The sequence below is a fragment of the Hirundo rustica genome, chromosome 6 (genome assembly GCF_015227805.2).
Source record: "Hirundo rustica isolate bHirRus1 chromosome 6, bHirRus1.pri.v3, whole genome shotgun sequence".
Taxonomy (NCBI): Eukaryota; Metazoa; Chordata; class Aves; order Passeriformes; family Hirundinidae; genus Hirundo; species Hirundo rustica.
In genome coordinates, this window is record NC_053455.1 from 29,021,761 (window position 1) to 29,045,156 (window position 23,396).

The 23,396-nt window shown below is 40.6% G+C and overlaps 1 protein-coding gene across 1 annotated transcript in view; it reads left to right on the forward strand.

Moving 5' to 3' along the window:
- The first annotated feature begins 201 nt into the window (after nucleotides 1-201).
- Nucleotides 202-23,396, forward strand: part of NUMB (NUMB endocytic adaptor protein) — a 94,402-nt gene continuing 71,207 nt past the window's right edge. Inside the window, exon 1 of the mRNA XM_040067322.2 lies at nucleotides 202-276. The gene's annotated coding sequence lies outside the window, so the exon portion shown is untranslated. The remainder of the gene's footprint in view (nucleotides 277-23,396) is intronic.

The following is a 23,396-nucleotide window of genomic DNA, read 5'->3' on the forward strand; positions in this document are numbered from 1 at the left end:
GAGATTGGGGGCGCCAAAGCCCCGGCGTGAATAAAACACCCGGGACCCGTGGGGCGGGGATGGGCGGGGCCAGGGTTTGACGGGCGGCTATTCACACCAGTCCGAAGGCCGGCCTTCGGAGCCCGTGGCCAATGGGCCGCCGGGGTGGGCGTGGCTGGCGGTGGGGGCGGGAGCGGCGCCGGGGGGCGGGGGCGGAGCGGCGGCGGCGGCGGCGGCGCTGCTCGGTGGCGACGGGCGGCGGAGGAGGCGCCGTAGGGAGGCGGCTGCGGGCAGCAGGTGAGCACGGCCGGGCCGCGATGCGGGGAAGGGCCTACGCCGCGGCGGCCGGTGGCCGGAGCCGCGGGCGGGCGCGACGGGGCCGTGCCAAACCCCGCGGGGCGCGGGTGGGTCCGGCGGCGGGGGGGGGGGGCACCGGAGGCGGGGGAAGCCTGAGGGGCCGGAGAGGATGAGAGGGGGTAGGGGTACCCCGGGAAAGTGCGTGCGGAGAACGGGGGCGATGTGGGGGCGCCCTCCGGTCCCCGCCCCGGCGGGGGGCGGTGGGGTGGGGCGCGATCCCCGGGGTGCGGTGGAGCGGGGGCCCGGCGCAGGTGGAGCCAGCGGGGGGCGGCCGCGGCTCGAAGGGCCCTGCGGGGAGCACCGAGCTGGCCCGAGGGAGCGACCCCCGGGGCGGCGCCTCTTCGTGGGGTTCTCCCGGGGCTGCCTCCTGTGCCTGCGGTCTCTCCTAGGCCTTGAATCCCGGCCAGGTTTCCGTCAGAGGGTCCCTCCGGCGCGGCCGCTCCCGGGCGCTTTGTATCGCTTGCCGCCCCTGCGTGGCCGTGGGAGCGAGTGGGGGCTCCGGGAAATCGGGGCTTCCCCGAAACCCGCTGCCCGTCTCAGCTGGGGCTGGGGCGCTGCGAAGTTCAGGAGGCGTCGGGACGAGGCTTTTGGGCGATGGTGCTGACGACCCAGTCTGGCAGCGGGAGTTGTAGGGGAAAGGGCCCCCGTGAGCGGCGGGGCTCGTCTCTTTTCACCCGGTTCGTGGCTTGGCCGGTGCCTCAGTGCGTGTGCGGCAGCTCGCCAGGCTGCACAAAGGAACAGCCGGCCGGGTTCGGCCCGTCCTGCGGGCGCAAGAGGGATGGATGAGCAACAGCGTGCGGGGCGGGGGCTGCGGTGGGCCCGGGGAGCATCGCCCCGCTCCGTGCCCGGTCGGTCACGAAGGGTTAAAATGCGGCTCCCGTTCGGAATGCCCTTAACTCCTTTTATTGCGCTCATGGAGATGAACAGGCTTCAAGAATGAGATGATGTATCCCTCAGAGTAGCGTTAATGTCTTGCAGCAGCTCTGATCTACAACTCCTTCGGTCCAGCAGATTTATATAACCAGCTCATTAATGGTTTATGAAATTGTAAGGGAGCTTTTCTGTGTGCTGTTGTGTTTTTTTGTGATGTTGTCAGTATTTCCTAATTCAGCTGTCCGGAGTAGGAGAACCTTATGGCTGTCAACGATGCATATTTGTACCATTTAAGGGATTTTCTTTTGCTCTCTTGTTTTGTATTTTTGATCATTCAGCATCTTGAGATAGGTTCCTGGGTGAAGTGAGTGAGTAAAATGGAAGGCACGGTCATTCTCTTTGGCTACAGTAATACTCTAGGTATGACTTGTAACAAAAAATGTAAATATTTAAATGGATTTCTGACTCAGGTCTATTTGACTTATTGATCTATGGTTACTGCTGAAATGGTCTTTATGATTATGCAGAAGTTAATAGTTACCATAGAGAAAGAGATTGTTTTTCTGTTCATTAGTGAGTGTTTTCCATTTCTTCATCTCTTGGCAATTGTCTGTGGAAGTGCTGGTTTTTTCCCTTAGCAAAAGTCTGACAGAAGAAATAAGAATGTGAACGAAGTCCAAAACAATGAATTTCAGATGTGTTCGTCCTTGCCTGTGATTCTAAGAGTCTGGATACTCCAAGTTATCCTACAGTGAAAGCTTTTTAATATGTAATTGCATATAGTGTTGGTTTTAAGCCTCAGAAAAATTCAGATTTATAGAACTCAAAATATAACACATAAAAGATTTTTTTTCCTAAAGTATATGTGTGAAATGCAATTCAGATCAGCCATTTAAATTCTTACTAGCATAAAATTTATTTTTCATCCTGGGAATTACTTTCCTGCATTTAATATTTAGCTTAAATGTGTGGAAACTGAAGAGGCATGTAAACTAGACAGAGTAGACAAGTTTGTTTACCTTTTCAAGCTAGTGTTGTGAAACCTTCTGATTTTGTGTTAGTAGCTTGACAGCATAATGCATTTGGAAAGAAAAAAAACCCCAAATAAGCCACACTGGGCTCTTAAAACTTGCCAGACTTCTGAATCTTACATTTTCTAGTTTGATAGAGCTGCTTGGTGTCAGATGATCTGTAAGTAATCTTCTTTCCTACCATATTGGATCTGATGGGATAAAAACTTTCTGAAATGGTAGTGAAAGTCTTTGCAATAGTACTTCCTTCCCTGGGAATAAAGGCTGTTGGGAAAAACATATTGTATTAGATTTTTTATTGAGTGTTTGTGTGAGCCTCTTACAGCACCGTTCAGCATTCTTGAATTCTGCCTATAGCTGGTTTTATTCCACTAGTAATATTGATGGAGCTGCATAACATTGAAAAAAATGAATTGCTCTAAAGCTGTAGAAATAAAATCTTTTGTACTCTAGAAAAGGTGTTTTATGGAATCTGTCAGGTAAGAGATTGGCAGCCTAAGCTGGTCTAATTGATGACTTGGGAGTTGTATCCTGCTTATTGCACTCATCTACTCATCTGACACTGCTGACTTTGTTCTTTTCTTTAGGGGAGGGGTCAAAGTTTACCTATATTTTTATTTGTTTTGCCAGCTTATCAAGCAAGTTTGGTTTAAACTAATGTGAAGTCTTGTCCTTAGCCCCGTTTTTGGAGTTTGCTTTGATCAGTGAACATATATTAAAATTACAGATTACTTGTTTACTCTCAATTGATCTTGCAGTATTAATAAGTAAGATTGGAGCATATTACCTTTCTTTTTCTGCAGAATACCAAGCATAAATTCAATCAAGCTAAGACTTAACATGTCCTCTACAGTCATATTATTGCATTACCACCAGAGCAGCTTTGATTTTTCTGCCAATGCTTTCACCAATAGGATCTGTTTTCCCTGTTAGTCTTTCTTTGCTGATCCAGCTGAAAATGGTCGTACAGAAAAATGTTAAGCTTCAGTTGGATCAACTGCCTGAACTAGCTTCATGGCTATGCAAATGTTATTGCTTGCATAGGAGGAGGAGGAGGCTGTGACCACTCTTTGCTGAAGCGGCTCAATTTTAGTTTTGCCTAAGCTTGTCAATAGACTTTGCAACTTAAGCTGAAGCTCTGGTGGTTGTGTCTCTTTCTTGACTGTGTATCTTTGGCTGCTGGCAAGGAAGCCTTTGTGACTGCAAGTTAAGTAAAGTCAGGGAGTTAATCAGGCTAGTAGTTAATTGCTTTTTTTGTTTTGTTGAATTTTGGCCAGATCATGTATCTGAACTGGCTGATCATCCAGGTCAGGGGATGAAAATGGGACTTACGTTGAAGTGGGATTGGAGATGGGGCTGTAGTAGCTCTGATTGAAATTTCTTTGAGTTTTTCTGGGACCATACATTTCCATCAGCATGAGCTGGGTTAACAAGGACCTATAGCAAACTGTTTCAAGCTGGCTTGGAAGGTAAAAATCACAATAAATTGGAGAGTGTTCTTCCATTTCTCTCAGCTGGCATATTGATGTGGGTGTTAACTAATGAGCAGAGGATGCGGACCTAGGGATGTGCTCAGTGCAGTAACCTCAGACTGACACAGCTGTGTCTGGGAGAGGATTTGTTCTCATCCTAAGGGTGGAATGCTCATTTTGAACTCATGTTCTTTATGGTGTATAGTAAAAGCAGATGTTGCATCAGAAAGAACAAAGTTTTAATAATAAGCAAGATCAGGAAGACTCTTCTGTTCTGCTGTGCAGGATGTGGTTTTTGTTGTTGTTTTGGAATTCTTTTCTTTAATTTTTTTCTTGTTTTCTTGTTTTTTATTTTCCTTCATTTTTATTGACTAAGACTTGCAACTGACAGACACCAGTTTGGATGTATAAATGGCATCATGTCTTATGTAGCTGCAGTTAGACGTTCATCCAGACTCCTTTGAATCATGTGGTTAGGGGATGGCTCTGAAAATGCGAATTGCTTTGTTTGGCTTGTGTCTTACATAGTAATTCTTCGTGGAGTCCTGGTGTTCTGTAGTAGTAATTACCAGATGTGATGGCTTAAAGATGTTTCTGTACAGTAACTTCTGTTTCTGCAGAGCTGTGACTGAAAGTCTGTCAGGACAAATTCATTTGTGTGTGAGAAATTGCTTGAAAGGAATATGTATGCCAAAATGTAAAGGTGCTCATGAAGAAAATGTGAAGCCATTAATTTCAGCATCTGGGGATCTAAACCAAACTCTTGGCTTCTTTGAGTGCTGAATCTGTACCAGTTTGGAGATCTTGCTGGTGGGTTTTGATACTGAAGCCAGAACCAAAGCCGTTGCCCTTCTAAGTGAAACTGTGTTTCAAATACAGACTTGGACCAAACTGTTTGGAATCTTTTTCTGATTACCTTTTGTTTTCTGGGAAACAACAAACTGGGACTTCCTGGTGAACTGGATTATAAGCAGTACGGTAGGTATACCTAGAGAGTTCACTCTTCAGAACTGCTTTCTGTAGGTATGTTCTTGGTCATTGGCCTGGGCTTCTTCACTGATCCAAGAGCTACAAGTGTTACTGAGACTAAGAAAAAACATGTACTTGGCCAGAACCACTCTAATTGCGTGCTAGCTGTTCTAAATTTGGATGTGACCACTCTTAATCAGTTTATTTTTTTGGGTCAAAAACTTCAAACATCAATGATCTGTCTTTGCTTCACTTTTAATGTTGTTTAAACTTCATTAACGCAATTCAAGCCTCTGTTGAGGCTCCATTCTCAGCGGCAGACTGATTTTAGACTGTTAAAGAAGCTTATTTCTGTAATCCACCAGGACTAGAGATACCTTGGCATTTCCAAGGCTGTGCAGTTTGCTGATGAGCACCACTGAGTTCCAAACTCTTCCTCGCTATTCAGTGTGCCGTGTAGTGCTGAGTGGCTCATAAATGCTTGGACCTTTAGTTAGCTGATGTCTTTGTGTGTTGCCTTAAGATTTTGAGTGAAGATAGTCTTCTTTCAAAGGCATTAATTCATCAACCGCTGTAGTAAAAATCTGTGGAAACATGCAAGGGAATTTGTTCCCCGTATGGAGGAATGACACAAATTGGTTCACAATTAACATAGGCTAGGTCTAGCTTTTGTTTAGTAACTAATGATAAAAGTGTTGGATTTATATTTTCCCACAGTATAAGGGAAAAGCAAGTGTGTTCCTGCCTTCCAAGTGTGTTTAACAGCAAACTTCTGATTTTGTTCTTGGGTGTTTTTTTCTGGAACTCAGTAGCACTAGACCAGTTTACATGAAGCAAGGAAGTGAATACCATAGTCCCATGAAACTTAATTGCTGTTTGTTTGGTTGTTTTTTTTCCTCTAATATTTGTTTCTTACTCAAATTAATAACCTGAATTCTGTTGGGGGGAAAAAAAAAGAGCAGTGAGTACTTTTTGTTGCAAAAAGACAGTTGTTATTAATTTGATTTGTGCAGGTGGCTGTAACTGCAGGACTGTAGGGCTGTATGGGTTGTGCTTTGAGGGTTGTGGCTGCCTCATGTCTCAGCAGTGGGTCAGATTAATTTTCCAATCTTTTCCTGTGCTTTACTACTATGCCTTTAGCATATACTTTTTTTTTAAGGCTGGCTATTTTATTATCAGGGTCTGCTTAACATGGTATTTCTGCTGACTGTTTTTAATTTAAAAGGATGAGATGTGACACTATTTCCAAAAAGCCTGTGAGGCTTAATCTGGTCTAAAAAGTCTGAGAAAGAATTTACCCATCATTAGTGCGGTACTAGTCAAGGTTTAGTGCTTTGGGCTGGGCTGGGGTTCCTGTGCAAGTTCTTCCTTGTAGTTCTGATCAGTGCAGAGTCTGCATTTGTGTTGAGTCATCACATTTCAGGTTGAAATGTACATCACCTGTGCATCAAATTCCCTATCCCAGTCTGAAAATAAGAGTCTCAGAATTAGATTGTCTAGTTTAAAGTCTTACATAGACCAGACATTACAGGACTGAGCGGCTGGTTTCATCACTGATTCAGTGATGTCGGTTTTGCTTTTTGTATTTTAGCACATACCTACTGAGAGAGTGGCTTTTTGGGGTTTCTTTCCTCCCCCCCCCCCGCCCCGAATGAATTATCAGTAAGCTCATTAATAGTCAGGATTATTTGTGTGCTCTCGTATTAACAGACCATGAACACTTTCAGAGTTTAACACTGATACCCAGTTTTGCTTGTGTCTATGAAGTTTGTTACTTCTGTGTAGGTTTCAGTGTCCATGTGAGAAGCACCTTTCATCTAATATGCTCTTTCTTTAACTGGATTTGCACAGGGTAGCTTTGAAAGAGTGTCATGACACTTGTATGTATATTTATTTACACGATAGGATTGCTTTCTCTTTTTTTAAATGACATGAATTTGTCAGAGGCCATTTGCTAGTTTAAAGTGCCTCTCAGCTGTGCCGTGCATGGATTTTCCTATGTCGAGTAAGCAGCCAGTAAAAAGCCACTCAGTCTTTGAGCAGCTGGGCGCTCCTGTGTTCTCTTAGCTTGGTAGCAGAAAGCCAGCCTCCTGCAAGGGAATGAAGGACTGCAGTTCAATTGGCCAGTATCTTTTTAGTAGGATGTTTTCTGAAAGTGTCTGTAAAATAGCTGTGTTTTTAACAACCTTTTTGTATAAAATCTAAGCTATGGCTTGGGTTTGCTCTGGGCAGCTGGCAAACGGAAGGCAGTCACTGAATGCTTTGTCAAACTCTCCGCATGTGTTATAGATAGGTGCATCGTGCCAATATTCAATGTGGATTGTTTATGATTGTAAGATTTGCTTGGCCCAAACTCTAAAAATACAAAATACATTGATATTTCCAAAATACATGGATATTTCTTTGTTGTCATGTGGGGTAGGGTACACCCTATTAAAGAGGTATATGCTTAGTACTATCTAGACGTTTTCCTTGTTCTTAGAAGTAGAGAATTTGTTTCTTGGGGGTGACATTTATTGACCTATATGACATAATAGAGATTCATGTCCGTTATCCCATGTTTCAGATACGGTCCCATAGTTAAATTTTATTTTCAACTGCAAGAAGTTATTATCTGCACAGTAAACTCTTTTATGCTTTGAGCATAATTTATTTTGCCTGTTAGACTTTGCTCTCAAAGTAGTCAGTCATATCCACAGTGTTCAGCATCTTGTCTGTGCACAGACCAGGAACATAACTTTGACTAGGAAAGGCAATGTGGTTTGTCTGCCTACAGTATTTGTTGACTTAAAGGTGAGGACCCAGTTCTGAAAACCATATGATATAAAGAATATTTATCATTCAAGCAGAGGAAAAAAAAATTTCAGCTCTACCATATACTAATTTAACTAATGTTAAATTGTTATTCTAGTATTGTAGACATAGCTCTTCCTTTCTTCTGGGGCAGGCAGCACTGAGGTAGGAATACAGATAAACCAAAAACAGTGAGGTCGTGTGAACTGTGGAAATTTTATTCTTATTTTGGAACTCCTAGGGAAGATAAAGAAGGAGATTATTATAATAATAATTTTTGAGGAAATCCAGGATGAAAATCTTTCTGATTCTGTCTTGATTTCCTTTTTGCTCAGTTTTCTGCTTTAATTTCTTAATAATGTACTGCAGTGTTTTGCTATGAATGAGTATCATAACTTGGTTGGGGAAAAAAATAGTTTTCCACAAGATGGCTTGTCTTCTCCTGTTGGATATTTTCTCTCACTTGCAGGAATTTGGTTGATTTGATAGTGTATTGCTCTCTTTCATCTTCTGCAAGATGGGAAAAAAAAAAAAATAAAATTATGTATTCAGAGGTAAGAAACCTTTTTGGAATGTGACGTGTCCTGGAATTTTCTGAGATGTTGGATCATGACTTATCTTCAGTTGTGACTGATGACACCTAAATTTCTTGCACTTCTGAACTGCAGTTCAGCATCCCAGGACTGTTTGATTGTATATTGCTTTCTCAAAGTGAATAAACTATTTCCTTTTTCCAGGTTTGTTTTCAGCAGGATCAGTCCCTGTTTTCACTTCTGCAAGCAGTAGCCCTGGAGCTTTGGGTGGGGGAGGACAAACAGAGGGGCTGTACTGTTGCAGAAAGGAAGTGACATGGATCCGGTGCATACAGCTAACATAACTATGATGTAGTGCATTTTGGAAATGGTCCTCCCTGCCTGCCTCCCTCATGCTCCAAAGATTCCACCTGAGATAAAGATTATGCATTCAGGAGCTCTTCCCTGGAGTTCTTTCTAGATGCATAAGTGATTTCTGTGGCACAAGTAATGATGGCTCTGTCCTTTTTCAGTAGAGGCATCTGTGTAGGTCTGATTATGTGAGCAGTGAGCTGCTGATCATCTTGTTACAGGACGCAGGTTTCAGAGATGGGAGCACATCTCAGATCCATCAGTGACAGGACATCTCCAGATACTGCCACGTTCTTCTATTGTCTGCTTCTAGCAGATACCAAGATTTTGTTTAAACCAGCTGAGTCCTACTTACTGCCTTGGCTCCTCACATAGTGTGTCACAGTTCAGGGGCCCAAACTAGTTCTGACCCCTCCTATAATGGCCCTAGACCTTGGGGTTTCTGCAAGCAGAGGCTGAGCACAAGTAAAGAGGAGTAACTAAATGGAAATTTTTATTTTTCATGGCATTAGATCAAGTGAGAGATGGAACTGACTGGTGTGGGCAGTGGGTAGGTAAATGCTAAAATGATGAATGTGGTAATCGAGAAGGCACGGTTTATCTTGCCAATGTTAATGTTACCTTAGGGAAAAAAAGAGTAGTCCCAAAATCTTCCTTTTTTTAGATTTTCTACAAAGAAAGGGAAATATTTTACAGAGGACTGGGGTTTTTTTGTTCCCCTTCACACATTGTCTCGGGCTCCAGTTACATTCAGAAATATACAAACATTCTTCAGTCTTATGTGCCTTTTACACTGTAAATGATTGTGTATTGTTCAGCTCACTGTTTTTGTGTTTAGTCTAGGTAAATGCTGCCCGAGCTTCTTTTTCTCTTTCAGAGACAATCTTTCAGCTTTCTGATGTGCATCTTTACTGTGAGCCACATCACATGTATAAAACCTGATCAGTTGCAGCTGAAATAGCTATCATGAAATAGCTAATGATGTGTTGACTCATGAGAGATGACACTGCATCCGGTCTAGTTCTGTACAGAGATCCCAGATCAATCTGCTTTGAGTTGTCCCAGTTTCTTCAGTGGAAAGGGACTGGCATCTACCAGTCTTGCATTATATCACCCTCAAAGCATGAGGACTGCTATTCTTTGGTAGGTGTAAAATGTCTATAGCTGTCATATTTTGAAGTTTATGTTAGACTTAATTCCATCTTCCAGGATGTGATTTCAGATACACTTTGGGGCATAGATAATGTCCACAGTTCATGAACAAAAATTGCAAAAATTGTGGTTTTATACTGCACTTTGCTTGGTTTTCCGTGTGATGCAATATTTATAAGGCGTGTGTGGCTGTCAGGGCTCTAAACAATACTCGCTTAACGCTGTAGGCCTAATTTTTGATATAATATAATTTCATAAAGTTGGGGATGTTACCAGTGTGAAATACGCTGGGAATCGCTTCTCTCCACAGTTGTTTACATGGAACTGTGAACAGATTTCCTACTCAGGACTTAATAGCCCTTGAGATCTAAGCAACGAGTGTGTTGAATTCTGTTAATTCTTAGCTCTTTCTTTCTTTTAGGCACCTCATCGTTGTTGAAGACAGTGATTAGTTTAGGGATGTAGAAGGGATGGTCTTGGGGTTTTTTTTTTTTTTTTTTTTTTTCCCCCCAGAAGCAGTACATTCAGTGTTTTTATCTTTTAAAAACAAGCATATAGTTTGTTTGATGTGTCAGGTGTCAGTAACAAGTATGTATTTAGCTTCAATATGCTGTTTAGCAGGTAATGTTCCCGTAGTACTCCTGGTATGGAGTGTATGGAGACCAATCTCATTTATGTGTAGGTGTTAAAGCAAGCTGCATTACTGTATTAAATTAAGTATGGCATAATTCTGTGTTTACTTTGGGGACTTCATTATCTGCTGTTTTAAATTTGGAACTGGGTTACAGAAGTTTCTGGGTTTAGATCCTAATTCTTTCATGTAATTCAGAAGTTGTTTTTATTTTTCTGAAGATAGGAAATTGTGTCCCCATGTCCTCCCCACAGGCGTTTAGTCCCAATAACATTTGTAAAGAACTTAACCAAGAGAGCTGTCATTAATACATATTATTTCTGACATTGTAGGTATAATTTCCTATAGGAGTTGAAAGCATTTAAGTTCACATGCATGGAAAATATATTAGGTGATTACTGTTTACATTGTAACATATTGCATTACTCTTAGTCTGGTCCAGAGCGAAATTAGGGAGGTTTTTCACATCCATTTAAGGTTTTTCTGACTCATCTGTTCGGGTATAGAAATATCAGTTGGGGTTCATCTGAAGGGTGATCAGAGTAGTTTAACATGCTTAAAAGTCACCTTTATTCTGTAGTAAGTCTAGATCACTATGTAGTGGTCTTAAAGGAAGGGGCAGAACATTTCTTCTGACTGGGACTAATGGAATATCTGAATATCAGAAAGGGGAAGAGACAGAGCAGTAGCAGATTGTGTGATTCTGTGAAATCAGTGAAGTAAATCCAATGTGAAGAACTTGGTCAAAAAATGAATTCTCATGGTACAAAGAAAATAAAGGATGTTGAAGAAAATTGCAATTTCATTGCTGATTTTGCAAACTAAAATAGTCTATGGTGCAGCACAGGTTCGTTGAGAAGGAAGGTGGTTCACAGATCCTCTGCTGTTTTCTTTTTCCTTTCATTTTTTAAAATTTATTTTTCAGTTCTCTGTAATCTCTTTCCATAGAAACTTCAAGACAAAAGATGCAGTAGTGAAAGGCAGACTTCTGAAATCTGGTTTAATTTTTATTTTGTTCTACAGATGTATTCATTGATGGGTTATTTGTAGTTAAATCCAGAAGATTTAATTTTTTCAGTATTAACAGTTAGGTTCTTGGCATGCCAAACTCCTAGTGAATCGTGTTTTAGTTCTCCTGTGTATAGCAGAAAGTTAGAAATGGAAGGATCTCATTGAAATGAAAGGATATTTACTGCTCGGTGTCAAAAATTAGACACAGAGTCTAGACTCAAGTCCTCTTTCTATCTTACAATCCTTGGGATTTATAGTTGTAAGCCTCTTTGGAAGTTGAAAACATTTCTGTGGTTAATGGGTTATTCCTTCTAACATATGTCTGATAGATGTGCCTCTAGACAGGGTTATGACATTTAGAGAAACAGGGGCATGAGCTGTTAGCTCAAAAATGTATTTCCCAAGCAAGTCCTGTTCACTAACAAGTGGTTTTGATCCTGGCAATGACGCTTGTGGGGATGTCTAAGTCTGACCCAGGCTGTCTCATGAATTCTTAACCCCACTGAAGAACTGTTCTCACTGTCCATTGTGTACTTCTGCTGTGCCTTTTGTATTTGACATTCTCATAAACCATAATCGTTCAATGAAACCAGCACAAGGTATTTTCTGCTGCTGTGGTGAGCTGGATTGTCTCCAAGTGGTCTGGCAAATGCTGTCTAAGGAAGAATGGGAACTAGGGGGAGCACCAGGTGGTTGGGTTGGTATAGCAACGTCCTGCTAACTGCTTTTAAATGTGAGTGAATCATAATTTAAGTTCTCCAGTGCAGGGAATAGAGAAGATAATTTACAGATAGTTTAACCTAGTTCAGTCTTCGTCTGCAAGTGGTATGCTGATGATTTTTGAGCAGAGGAAGTTTGTGTGTTTTGAGAGGGCAGGTTGCACGAAGTAGTAAACAGAAAAGGAGCTACTCTTGAAAAAGTACAGTGTTTCAACTTTTTTTTTGTTGAGGGAAAAGTGTTTCATGGCATCACTTTCAAGGCGTTTCTCATTCCCAAAAAAGAAATAAAAAATGCACTGGACTAGAGAGTTGGGCCAAGGACAGGCATAGCCTTCTAGACAGTTGTGATGGCCCCTTCTCAAGGAAGCGAGAATGGTGGAAGTAGTGGTGACTGACCTGGGGACTCTTTTCTCCCCTCTTTAGTGTGTGTATGTAACATTCTTGGTGTCTGTGTTTTTGCTTTAAACCAGGGCTGCTTGGTCAAATGGCAGTAGGTTGGTGTTATGTGGGTAGGGGTGAACTGCAGAGCCATGATTAGAGGGAACAAGTTCTGGGCTTGCATGAGAACGGGTCCATTAGAGAATTTCACTTGCACAGAACCTTAAGCAGTGGCAAAGTTTAGGCTGTGAGAGGAAAGAGGTTATTGCTTGTGGTCCCCTAATGTGTGTTTTCATCTCACCCCCTTGCTGACTGTTCTTTCTGCCTCTCAGGGGAAGGAAGAAGCAGCTTTTGTCTGTGTAGTCTACCTACAAAACCTTGTTTATTTCAGGAGCCTCTTACAGAGAGCTCTGAGCATTGATTTTTTTGAGACTGATGCTCTAATGGAAATAAGCATTTATATGTTAGTTTCCAAAATGTCTTCCTTTAATCAGCTCTTGCTTTCAGAAAGGCTGCGTTGTATTTCTTCCCTTGAAACCCTGAGGCACCAGGGAGCGCAGGTGCAGCCACTTGCCTCAGTTGTTCAGTACAATCCATAGAATTCCATCTTCCACTTGTTAAAGATGTAGAACCATCATTTCACTGTATCTAACATGTTACAGGCGGTAGCTGTGACATGGTTAGTCCGTTACTGTAGTCTGTGTCAGTGAAGCATCAAGTCAGTATCTTTGAACATTAATTTACTTGTTAGCAAAAGGCTGTGATAGTACCAGGTACCCACATCTGGACTGGGAACATTGTAGCTAATTATCACACTATTAGTGCCCAAAGCCTGCCAAGAATACACAGTTTTTAGAAAAAAAATTTAACTCTAAGTAGCCTAAATAGCCTTTCTAAAGGAAAACTGAAGTATAAATGAGCTTAATTAAATTGGAAAATTCATCAACAGTCCACCAGTTATTAAGGAGGTAAACACCTTGTATTTATGGAATAGCTAAAGAATTTTAGCCGTGAACTAAATGCTGCATGATTATAGGCTCAGGAAACTTTATTTGGGTAGGAGGAAGTGTTTAATTTCAGTCTGCGCCAGCCACCCTTTCTGTAATACTCCACGATGTTAAATGCTAAGTAATCACTGTTTTTAAAAGTTATTTTAAAGTAAACTTGCATGTTCCAAATAAGCTGGGAGAAGAAACTGAATATTAAGTACACTTTGATCTGCTTTCCTGGTAAAGATGCCTGCTGTGTTTATTCAGCTATACTTCAGTACTTTATCCTTATAATTTCTGTGAAATTTTCTGACTCTGTTAGTCTAAGTTCTCCTGTTTCTCTAAAGAATGGTGATTGAACTTTTCTGTGTGCAGGTCTGACTTTAAAAAGGCAGTAAAATAGCAGGGTTTGAAACAAGTTGCTTCCCAGTTTTAGTTCTGTGATGTGGACATCTGATCTAGCAGAATCTTAATGGGATTATCTATGGTTTGATTTTATTAAAACTAATTTTACCCCAAACTTCCCAACATAACTGTTGTCCGTTCTGTCTTATTGTGCATGCAGAACTGTGTGTGCTATTATAAAGCTTGGATACTTCTGCCATTCAGACACTGTAATCTATTCCTGCTCTTTGTTTTAAAAGCCTCTAAATTTGATAGTATTTGTAATTCACTGATGGAACGTTAGTTGTGCTTAAGTTGTAGTAGGAGTGGTCAGTTGTGAGAAATGAGTGTGTACTTTTCTGCTTACCCCCTTCATTCTGGTGTGTGACACTGCCTTGACCACTCACTTGCTGGGGCACAGCTGTGATTTGACTCTTTTGCCAAATGTCTTGTCAGGTCTTGTCGGGTCTCCTGTGTGTTAATGTTCTAAAGCTCATCCAATAAGCTCTGTGTGTGTTGGACAATTCTTATTCTTACGCCTAAAGAAATTAGGGGTTATTTTTATTACAATGTCTTCAAAAATGGGTGTTCTGTACTTAGAGAGAACCTTTACCAGTTATTCTAGTAAATAATAGATCTCTATGTATGGACAGGCATTCAGATTTTTTTATATCAGAGGCTTTTCTGTGCTCAGCAAAGCAGAATCAGGTATTTGTCCTTGTTCTGCTAGGGCCTAAGATCAAAATTCCTTCTGAATTTGGCAAGTAACTCTTGCATTGTTTTCTGAACATGTTATTTTTATTAAACTTTTTTTTTTACTTCCTTGATGCCTTCATCTCTGTGAAATAGCTTGTACATGGGCACTGGTGTGCTGCTGACAGGTGTCAGAGTGGCCTGGGTGAAATGAAGTGTGAGACTTGGGCTTAGGTGTAGAGACAGTCCTACAGATACAGCTTAAGAAGAGAGCTGCGGAGAAGTCTGAGCCTGAGGAAACCTTTAAATTATGGATGCCTTTGAGCATTATTTAATACAAAGGAGATGTTAGGGTAATGAAAGTGATTGATAATCCAAGTTATTAGCTGACATCCTCCCTCCTGAAATGACTACTTATGTAGCTCATTTGATTTTCTTAAATTATGTAGTGAGAATGAATTGTCTTTGGTGAGTTGCCTTCAGTCTAGCTACTTTTGTGGTTTAGCTCTGACTAGCAGTTATTTCTGCTAGGTTCTGACTTTGTGGCTGTTCTGATGCTGCTGCCCCAAGAAGAAGCTCTTTGCTTTAAATATGAACAGGTTTGCTTCAAAGTGAAGAGTTGAACAGAAATTGAAGTGGGAAAAATGCTGAGAGTTCAAAGTGAGAATGCATATTAGTGGAAAGACTGTATGAGGCTTTTGGAGAGCACCTTTTGTTTGATTCTGAACTAGTCTGAAGTCCACCTTTTTATAATTGATATTTTTAAGGATTTTTTTTCCTGTTTATTTTGTAAAACTTGATCATGAATAAAATTAGTTTTCTTCTTGTCAAACCTGGTTTTCCATTATTCTTAAAGTGGGAAAGCTTAAAACTTGTAGAAAACTTGAAAGGACAGATCTTATCCTGGAAAGGTGGATTTTCATACCGGGAAGATGAAACAGTATTTCCTTCTTCTTTCTGCATGTGGCTTGCTTGCTCAAAGCAGGCAGAGCTTAGGAGGAAGCTTTTACTTGGGTATGGTTTCCAGCTCTTGTGCCTTTAGGTCAGCACCGTTCTTCTAAATCTCTTGAGTGTTTTCAGGAGGGCTTTGCTGCCTGTTGCTGCTGTAGGTCAAAGATCAGGTTCTGTTTTCAGAACGATTGCTAACCTACAGGCTGACTAAATTGTGCAAGTGAAGGTCTTCCTTCAGAAGTACTGGAGAAGTCAGTGGACAGTTATTTTCCATTGAGGTGGCTTGATTTACTAGCACAGAGATAATGGTGTCTGCACCTAAGCATTACTCAGACAGTGAGCAAGGTACAGGGTTGCTTTCAAACTCTTGCTGTTCGAGGTAGGTTCTGCCTCATGGCTCTCAGGTCCCACGCTAAGTTAAAGAAAGCAATGATCCTGGGTGAGGCAGGGGTAGAACAAGTCTTTTCTTCCTCCCACGGTCTTACTGAAGTTTGATCTTTTTTCTTTTTTTTTTTCCCAGGGGTTAAAAAATACAGTAGCTTCTGAAGATAAAAAGGGTGTGTTCAAAAGATACTTCAAGGAGAGAAAAGAAATGAAAAGAAATAAAAGAAATTAGGTAATTAGAGGTTTTAAGTACATGGTGAGGCGTATCTATTTAAATAAAGGTGACTTGCAAAACTTCTGGTTTTTGTTGGTTTGTATGGGTTGTTTTTTAATGGATGCTGGAGCCGCAGCATCTACTATGATTTTTTAAAATCAATTCGGGATACAAAAATGAGGGAAGGATCTCACAGTTCTGACAAGTCACAAGTCTGTAATTTCATTTTGCAATTAGTTCAGTCTCATGCCAGCTGAAGCTTTTCATGCTTACAAATTCAGTTCTGTTCATGATTAATATAACAATTGGAATTTGTGTTAAAATAGATAAACACACAGAAATTCTGTCATTTGCTTTACTGAGAGCGAAGATATATTCACTGAAGCAGACAACATAATTCTTAAATGCTGGCTAAGATGGGAAATAACTATGACTGAAAATGGGTAATGTTCTTCAACTAACAGGACTTAAAATATGAAGACTTGTCTGTAGGACTCCTTCCTCTAAAGGCAGTTTCATCCTGGCTGCTAAGAGAGAATCTTTGATCTGTTGGAAGCAGTAGAGATGGAAAAGTGGCCGTTTCTAGTTTGTCCCCTGAGCCTCAACTCTACGGGGTAAGATGGCAGTGTGAACCACACGTGCCTATTGACAGTTCCTAGAGGGTATTTGGTGTTTTTTAAAATTCTGACTATAGGAGGCTAAAAGCAAGCTGATGCTACCCAAAAGGAGTATTAGAAGGACTAAGAAAGAGCCTTTTAGCAACTGGTAACATCAGCCTTTAAGAAAAGGGCTTGTTTTTTGGGTGAGTCAGATGATTTTAGAGGTCATTGTCTTAGAACTGCTACCAAACAAACATGAAGTCTTCATCTTTAATAAGCTTTGTATTAGTCTTCTGTATTATTCTTGGTAGAGCTTTCAGTCACAAAATAGAACTTAAAAGTAATGGCTATATAGTAAAAAGTATGTATATGTCGAGAGACTGTGTAATGTGCTGATACTGAAGCAGTTTGGTATTTGGTATCCTTACAGCTGGCACTCTTGGAAAAAGAAATTCTGCAGACAGTAAATTTATCAGTAGGATTTGAGTCTAAAACATTCAGACTTGGAAAGCAGGTTTTCCTTTCGGAGTAACTGGTTGTGAGGGCAGTTTGTCCTTCACAGAAAGGTAATCTCTGCAGGTAGCCGAGACATACTGGACAAGAAAGGTGGCAAAGTGGTTTCATTTATTCACGATCACTTTTACTGTGCTCTCAAACCTGAGGGCAGTTTAGGTGTTGAGGACAGAAAAAGATGAATTTCTCACAGGTTTCCTTCACTTTGTTAAAATATGTGTTCTTAAAAGTGTATATTCAAATGAAGTAGGACTAAGATAAAGTCTAGTAATTGTTAACAATAGAAAGTGCCAAGTTGCAGTTACATACAAGTGTTCTCTTACATTTGCATTAAAGCAATCTTGTCTGCTGTCTTCTGTAGTTGTTTGAATGAACGCAGACATCAGTTTGTTTGAAACTCTCAGTGTAATGGATCGAGTGTTTGAAAGATTTGCTTTAATAACTGGGGGAGAATGTTGCCAAAATCCAAAGGAAATTGTGAAATGCAGTTTAGTAATCAGTGCAATGTGTTTTAAATTTAGTCCCTGAAGTCTGTCTAGAAGAAAAACTATGGTATTAGGGAAAGCTGTTGGTGTTAATAAAGTCACAAACTAGAAAAGCAAAGACAGACTTAATATAGCATTTATCATTTGACTCTCAAAAGTTTATGGAGCTGTAGCTGCTTTCTTTGGCAAGATTGCAGTTTACCTTCTCTCAGTGAGTTGTGTTACAGCACCTTAATTATACGTGACCATGAAATTCCAAGTGGAAGAGATTTTGTCAACACTAAAAAACTGTAAAAAGCCTTAAAAAAAAAAAAAAAAAAAAAAAGGCCCTATCAAAGATGCTGTTGGTGCAGATGGAATAAAAGGCTGAACCTGCAGGTTGTAGGCTGTACTTTTGGAAAAGATCAACTACAGGTTACTGTTAGCTCAGTCCTGCTAGGATGAACCAGTAGTGGCTGCCATACTTTGAAGCACTTCTCAAAGTGGTTGGGGAGTTGGTGTGGAGCTGGTGCTGCACCCGGCTGGCTACGAGGAAGAGGTGGGGTGTGAAGTAGCTCTGTAGCTCCTTGGCTTTGAGTTGTGGACTTGGGATGACTCTACTCGGGTGGGTGCCAGGCTTTGTTGCAGGGGACAGTATGTGTGCTATAGCTCAGCTTGCCTTTATCTTGGGTAATGAGAGTTTGTATATTGATTCAGTCTGCAAACAGTGGGGCTGCACCAAATTGGCTCCCAAGTTTAGACTTGTCCACTTTTAGATAGTGTAGCTGCTGTAACTTTTTTCCTGTCTCTGGAGGAAAAGAAAACCAACCCAGACTACTCTTCTTCATCCTAATAGAGTTAAAAGAGTAATATTTCTTTATCAGCAAGACACAGCTTTCATTCCCATAGCTCTGTTAAGCTCAGTCGTGTGGAATATGTTTTAGCGCATCTCTAAACTGATCTGTTCTAAGTATACTCTGAGTAACTAAAAAAAAAAGGAAAAAAATCCAAAACAGCAGCAAAGATAAATGCTTCACTCTTTTAGTGAAGAGTGTCTTAGCCTAGGGTTTGAGTCACAGGCAGAGTTCTGTTTAAATTAGTGTAGGGTCTGGAATACTGTTCTGTTATACTATATATTGTCAACTGAGCCCCTTCATAGTTTGTTATTCACGTTAGAGTACAGATATTGAGCTACCTATGTGTTTGGCTTTTGCTTGTGCCAAGCACACCCCAAGTGTTGGCCTTTATGAAAGTTCTTGTCTGGATAGTAGAGTACAGAGTTCCCTCTTTGCGTGATGTAAGCACTCTGATACCCTATTGAATACATGGGCTTATGTTGGCGTTCCCACTGTGTTTGGGGAGATGTCATTAATGAACTTGGCTCATAGCAGTACTGAAATTTTTGTCTAACTCTTATTTTCTCTAAGCATGTTTTTAAAAAAGTATTCTCTTTAGATAATGTGTGCTAGCTTATATAGAGGCATACTATGGTGAGCTCATTGAGCTTAGAGGCGTTAGAGACTGGTATCTCTCTCTTGGCCTGAGTCTGTCTGTGTACTCACAACCCCAGCAGCTCCCTTCTTTTATCAGAGAGAAAGGTGTCAGCTGTAAAATGCAACCAGTTTTGTCTCTGGCATGCTGATATCCACTCTTTCCATGTTTAATTTCCTGGTGTTTAGGTAAGACTTTCACTGAGTCTCTCTTTTCTTATTTTGCCTTTTTCCCTTTGGTGCACCATTTTGGACTACACCAATGTAGGTTAATGGTAAATCTTCTACTAGATCAAATTATTTTATAGTTAGAAATTAGATGCAATGCAGTTTCACCTAAAGTAGCAAGTCCATGTTTTATTTGAACTATAGTTTATACTCTAAACCACATTCTACATTTTTTTAAACTTCTAATGTTGAATTCTCCTCATTTACCTTGGCAAGTTATTCCAGTATCTAAGAATGAGCTACAAATATTCATCCAGCATCAAATGCCTGGTACTTGGTCTAGCAGGAAAAAACCAAAAGATGAAAAGGAGTTTGAAGTCTCTGTCATTTAGATTATGACCTAGTGGTTGCTTTGTTTTCTTTTGCAGAAGTCAGTTAAGAATAATATGAGAACCCAGTTTTCATGTATGTGTGGCAGTGGGATGAGCTGCTCTTAAAATGTGGCACCTGAACTGTAGGTACCAGTTGTGGATGGAGACCTGTCAGTGGGCTTTCCCTGCCTGTCTGTTCTGAGATCATTTATTCTGTCTTTTGCAGCATCAAATACTCACCTTGTCCTCACTTTCTTACTGGCATAGCTATAATCCACTATACTCTCTAGTTTAGCCTGTATTCTTTTTCATGTATACATGATCTTAGGTTTGACTTGTTACAATCCATATTGAAATAAATTTACTGTTGAAAGGGATTTGTCACCATAACTAGTCCTTTATTGCTACCTTTATTGCTGTTGAAGATTCTTCTTTGCAGACGTAAGTACAATACAAACAGTATTAAGCATAACACTAATCTCTGCTGGACACAAGTAGAAAATAGAAGCACCTTCTTCTTTACCTTGTGGACTTCTATTTACCTGTTAATCCAATTAATTGATCACATAGGTAAGTCAACATTTAACCCAATTGAAATTAAGATTATTCAGTCAAATGTTACGGGTTATATGCCTTTATTTAATTCCCTTGACACCATGATTCTAGAGGTTAGTTTGTCATTATGGTGGTTCATGGAAGAGAGGCTTGGAATTTATGACAGTAATAGTGAGATTGGACTTCTTTATTTGTCAAATAATTGTATTATGGAGGTCTGGAGACATCTGAGTAGAGAGAAAAGAAAGATTTCATTACTTTATTATTATATGATCTGATTAATTCTCAAATTAGTAATGTAAGAAACCACGGGTTACAAATGAGTTTAGCAGCCCTTCCATTATTTGCTGAATAGCTAGTATGGACATGGCAAGAGCTTCTAAGATGTGAAGCAAACATTAGAATATATGCAGTGTTCCTTCTAAAAGTATTTATTTTCTGAATGTAAAAGTTCTTCCAGTGTAAAAAAGCAGGATATGTAGTCAAATATTGCAGTGTGATTGTGGCTGAACTGCACAAGTCAAACCCTGTCCTTTCCTCTTTATCGGGTAAGAACTAGCTTACATGCACTCCAAATGGAGCATAGAATATGCTTCAGATCAGTCTGTTCTTAGGTGTTTGATGAACTTCTCTCAAAGTAGCTCTCAGGAAGATGGAGTTTAGTATTGTATTATGCTCATTTTTCTGAAGAAGTTGAAAAAACTACTGTACTTCACTACTTTTTTTTTTTTTTTTTGGTGCAAAATTATGCCAAAACTTTTGGAAATAAAGCCAGAAACAGCAATCCAGAGTCTTTAAAATAGTATTCTGTTCTATACATGTGAATGCAGTTTCTGAAAAAATGTCGTTGGAAACCTCAGCGGCAACCTTCAATTTAAAGGAATAGCAAAATGAGTCATTCTTAAAGCATAAAAAAAAGTATGTAGTGTACTTTTTTGTCCAGTAATAGGAAAAGGATTGACTCTGGATATGAAATGCTGAGCTTTATTGCATTTGCATTAGGCAGAATTATTAACATTGTATTGTAGAGGCTGTGGCACATTTTTGGCAAGCTGATACATTCCTCCCTTTCTCTGTTGCTTCCTCCCACTCAAGTGCTTTTGTCTTCTCTATCTGCTTTTTGAAGAGAGAAATGTGGTACTCATAAAGACCTCTGAAACTGCAGCTCAAGTTTGGATTTGATACAAAGCTAAACTGTTACTGTAAATTCAGATTACAGAAATACACAAAGCTAAAAACCTTGGTTTTCTTATTTGAATAAAGCCAAATACAGTTAAACTATAGTAGCATCAAACAGTAGGGACTTAACAATCTGACTTTTGTAGCTAATACCTGGCAGAGCTGAGAGGTGACTATTGTGTAAGATAATTGTGCCTTCTGTGTGTATGTGTATCATCTTTTCTCCTTTGAGAGGAGGCTATTATGAAAGATGACAGTGAGTTAAATATAAGAAAAACCCAACACTTGTTGTCACAAGAAGTGTATGATAGTATGATGCCAACTACTGTCATGTTCTATTTTTAGCAAGTATGACTTGGTCTGTGGTTTTACTGAGAAATCTTGGTATCTACTGGATGAATTTGGGAAAGAACAGTGCAACCCATAATTTTCATGTTAGAATGGTAAGAACTTTTCATCACCAAACCTATTGAATGTCCCATGAACTGTACCTGAAAATAGCTACTTGCCATGAGTTGATACCTTGGAGGATTCTTTTAAGCCTTTTGTATGCGAAACCCCATTAGCAGGGTTCAGAGGTGGCTCCATACGCTGCACACACAAAAGATCTTTTATGAACAGCCTTGGAATGCTACATGTGTGGTTGTTTCTAAAACAAACAGATAGTAACTCTTCCCCTCTGCCTCTGTTTATATATAGACATAGATGAATTAAAAGCTTGATTCATCTGCAGGCGGCTTTTTATTTATTTAATTTATTGAAATAAAAAGTCTATTAAAAGTAGCACTCATCTTTAAATGGATAACGAAGTAGTCTAGGACTACTATTTATATAAATAAGTATTTTTTATAAATCTGGTAATACTTAACTCTAAAGACATTTCACTGTGATGTTTTACATCTAAGGCTGAAGATTTATGTTCCTGAGATGAGAAGAGAGGGGGCTGAAGCTGACTCTTCGTAGCCAAGGATATCTAAAAATGAATTATAAATACTAATTTTCCTTTTTAGGTCTTCTTCAAGTTTTATGCAATAATATGTTTGCATGGAAAGGTTTTGGTAGCAGGAGGGGCTCAGGTGTGGCTTGTGAGAAGTTCCCCTGGTGTCTGACGCAGCCAGTGCGAGATGGCTCCAAGGTGGAGGTGCTGCTGGCCAAGGCTGAGCCTGTGCAGTGGAGGGGTAACAGATTTAGGAAGAGGAGACAATGTTTCTGTGTGGGAACAGATCAGGCAGACAGGAGTGAGCATATGAGCAAAACCGCTCTGCAGTCACCCAGGTCAGTGAAGGAGAGGCCTCAGTTGCTGGAGCAGAGATTCCCTGGCAGCCCATGGGTGAACACTGTGGTGAGCCAGGCTGTGCCCCTGTAGTCTGTGGAGGTGCAAGGTGAAGCAGACACCCACTTGGAGCTCCTGGAGACCCCCATGCCAAAGCAGGTGGGTGCCCAAAGGAGGATGCTCCTGGCAGGACCTGTGGACCATGGAAAGAGCAGCTCAGGCTGAAGCATGTCTGCTGCCAGGACATGTGACCCCACAGGGGATCCCCTCTGGAGCAGTCTTTTCCTAAAGGACTGTACCCTGTGGATGGAACCTATGCTGGAGCAGTGGGTTCATGGATTGCAGCCCATGGGAAGGACTCATATTGGAGAAGTTCATGAAGGATAATATCCCATGGGAGAGACCCCATGCTGAGGCAGGGAGAAAGTTGTTTCTCATTGTCCTACTCTGATTTGATTGGTTATAAATTAAATCATAAACAAACTCGACTTGAAAATCAAGATTGTTTTGCCCATGACAGTAGTTGGTGAGTGATGACCCTGTTCTTACCTTGACCCAAGAGCCTTTCATTGTATTTTCTCTGCCCTGTTCAGTTGAGGAGTGGGAGTGATAGGAATGTTTTTGGTGGATACCTGGTGTCCAGCCAAGGTCAGCCCACTACAAAATTATAACTATTACATGAAATTTCAGAAAAAAACAGGACAGCTAGCAATTTGATAGTGGAAGACATCTGGTTGTTTCCAGATAAAGCTTTTCAAATGGTAGCAAATACTTTAAAAAGCGACGGGAAGTATCTCAATAAATATCTTGTCTAGGAGATTGTCATGGAAGTTTGGAGATGCTTAAGAAGGTGGGGTTCTGTTTGACTGGTGCAGTGTTACATCCTGACAACAAGGCAGCAAGCTCTTGTTCCCAAAAGT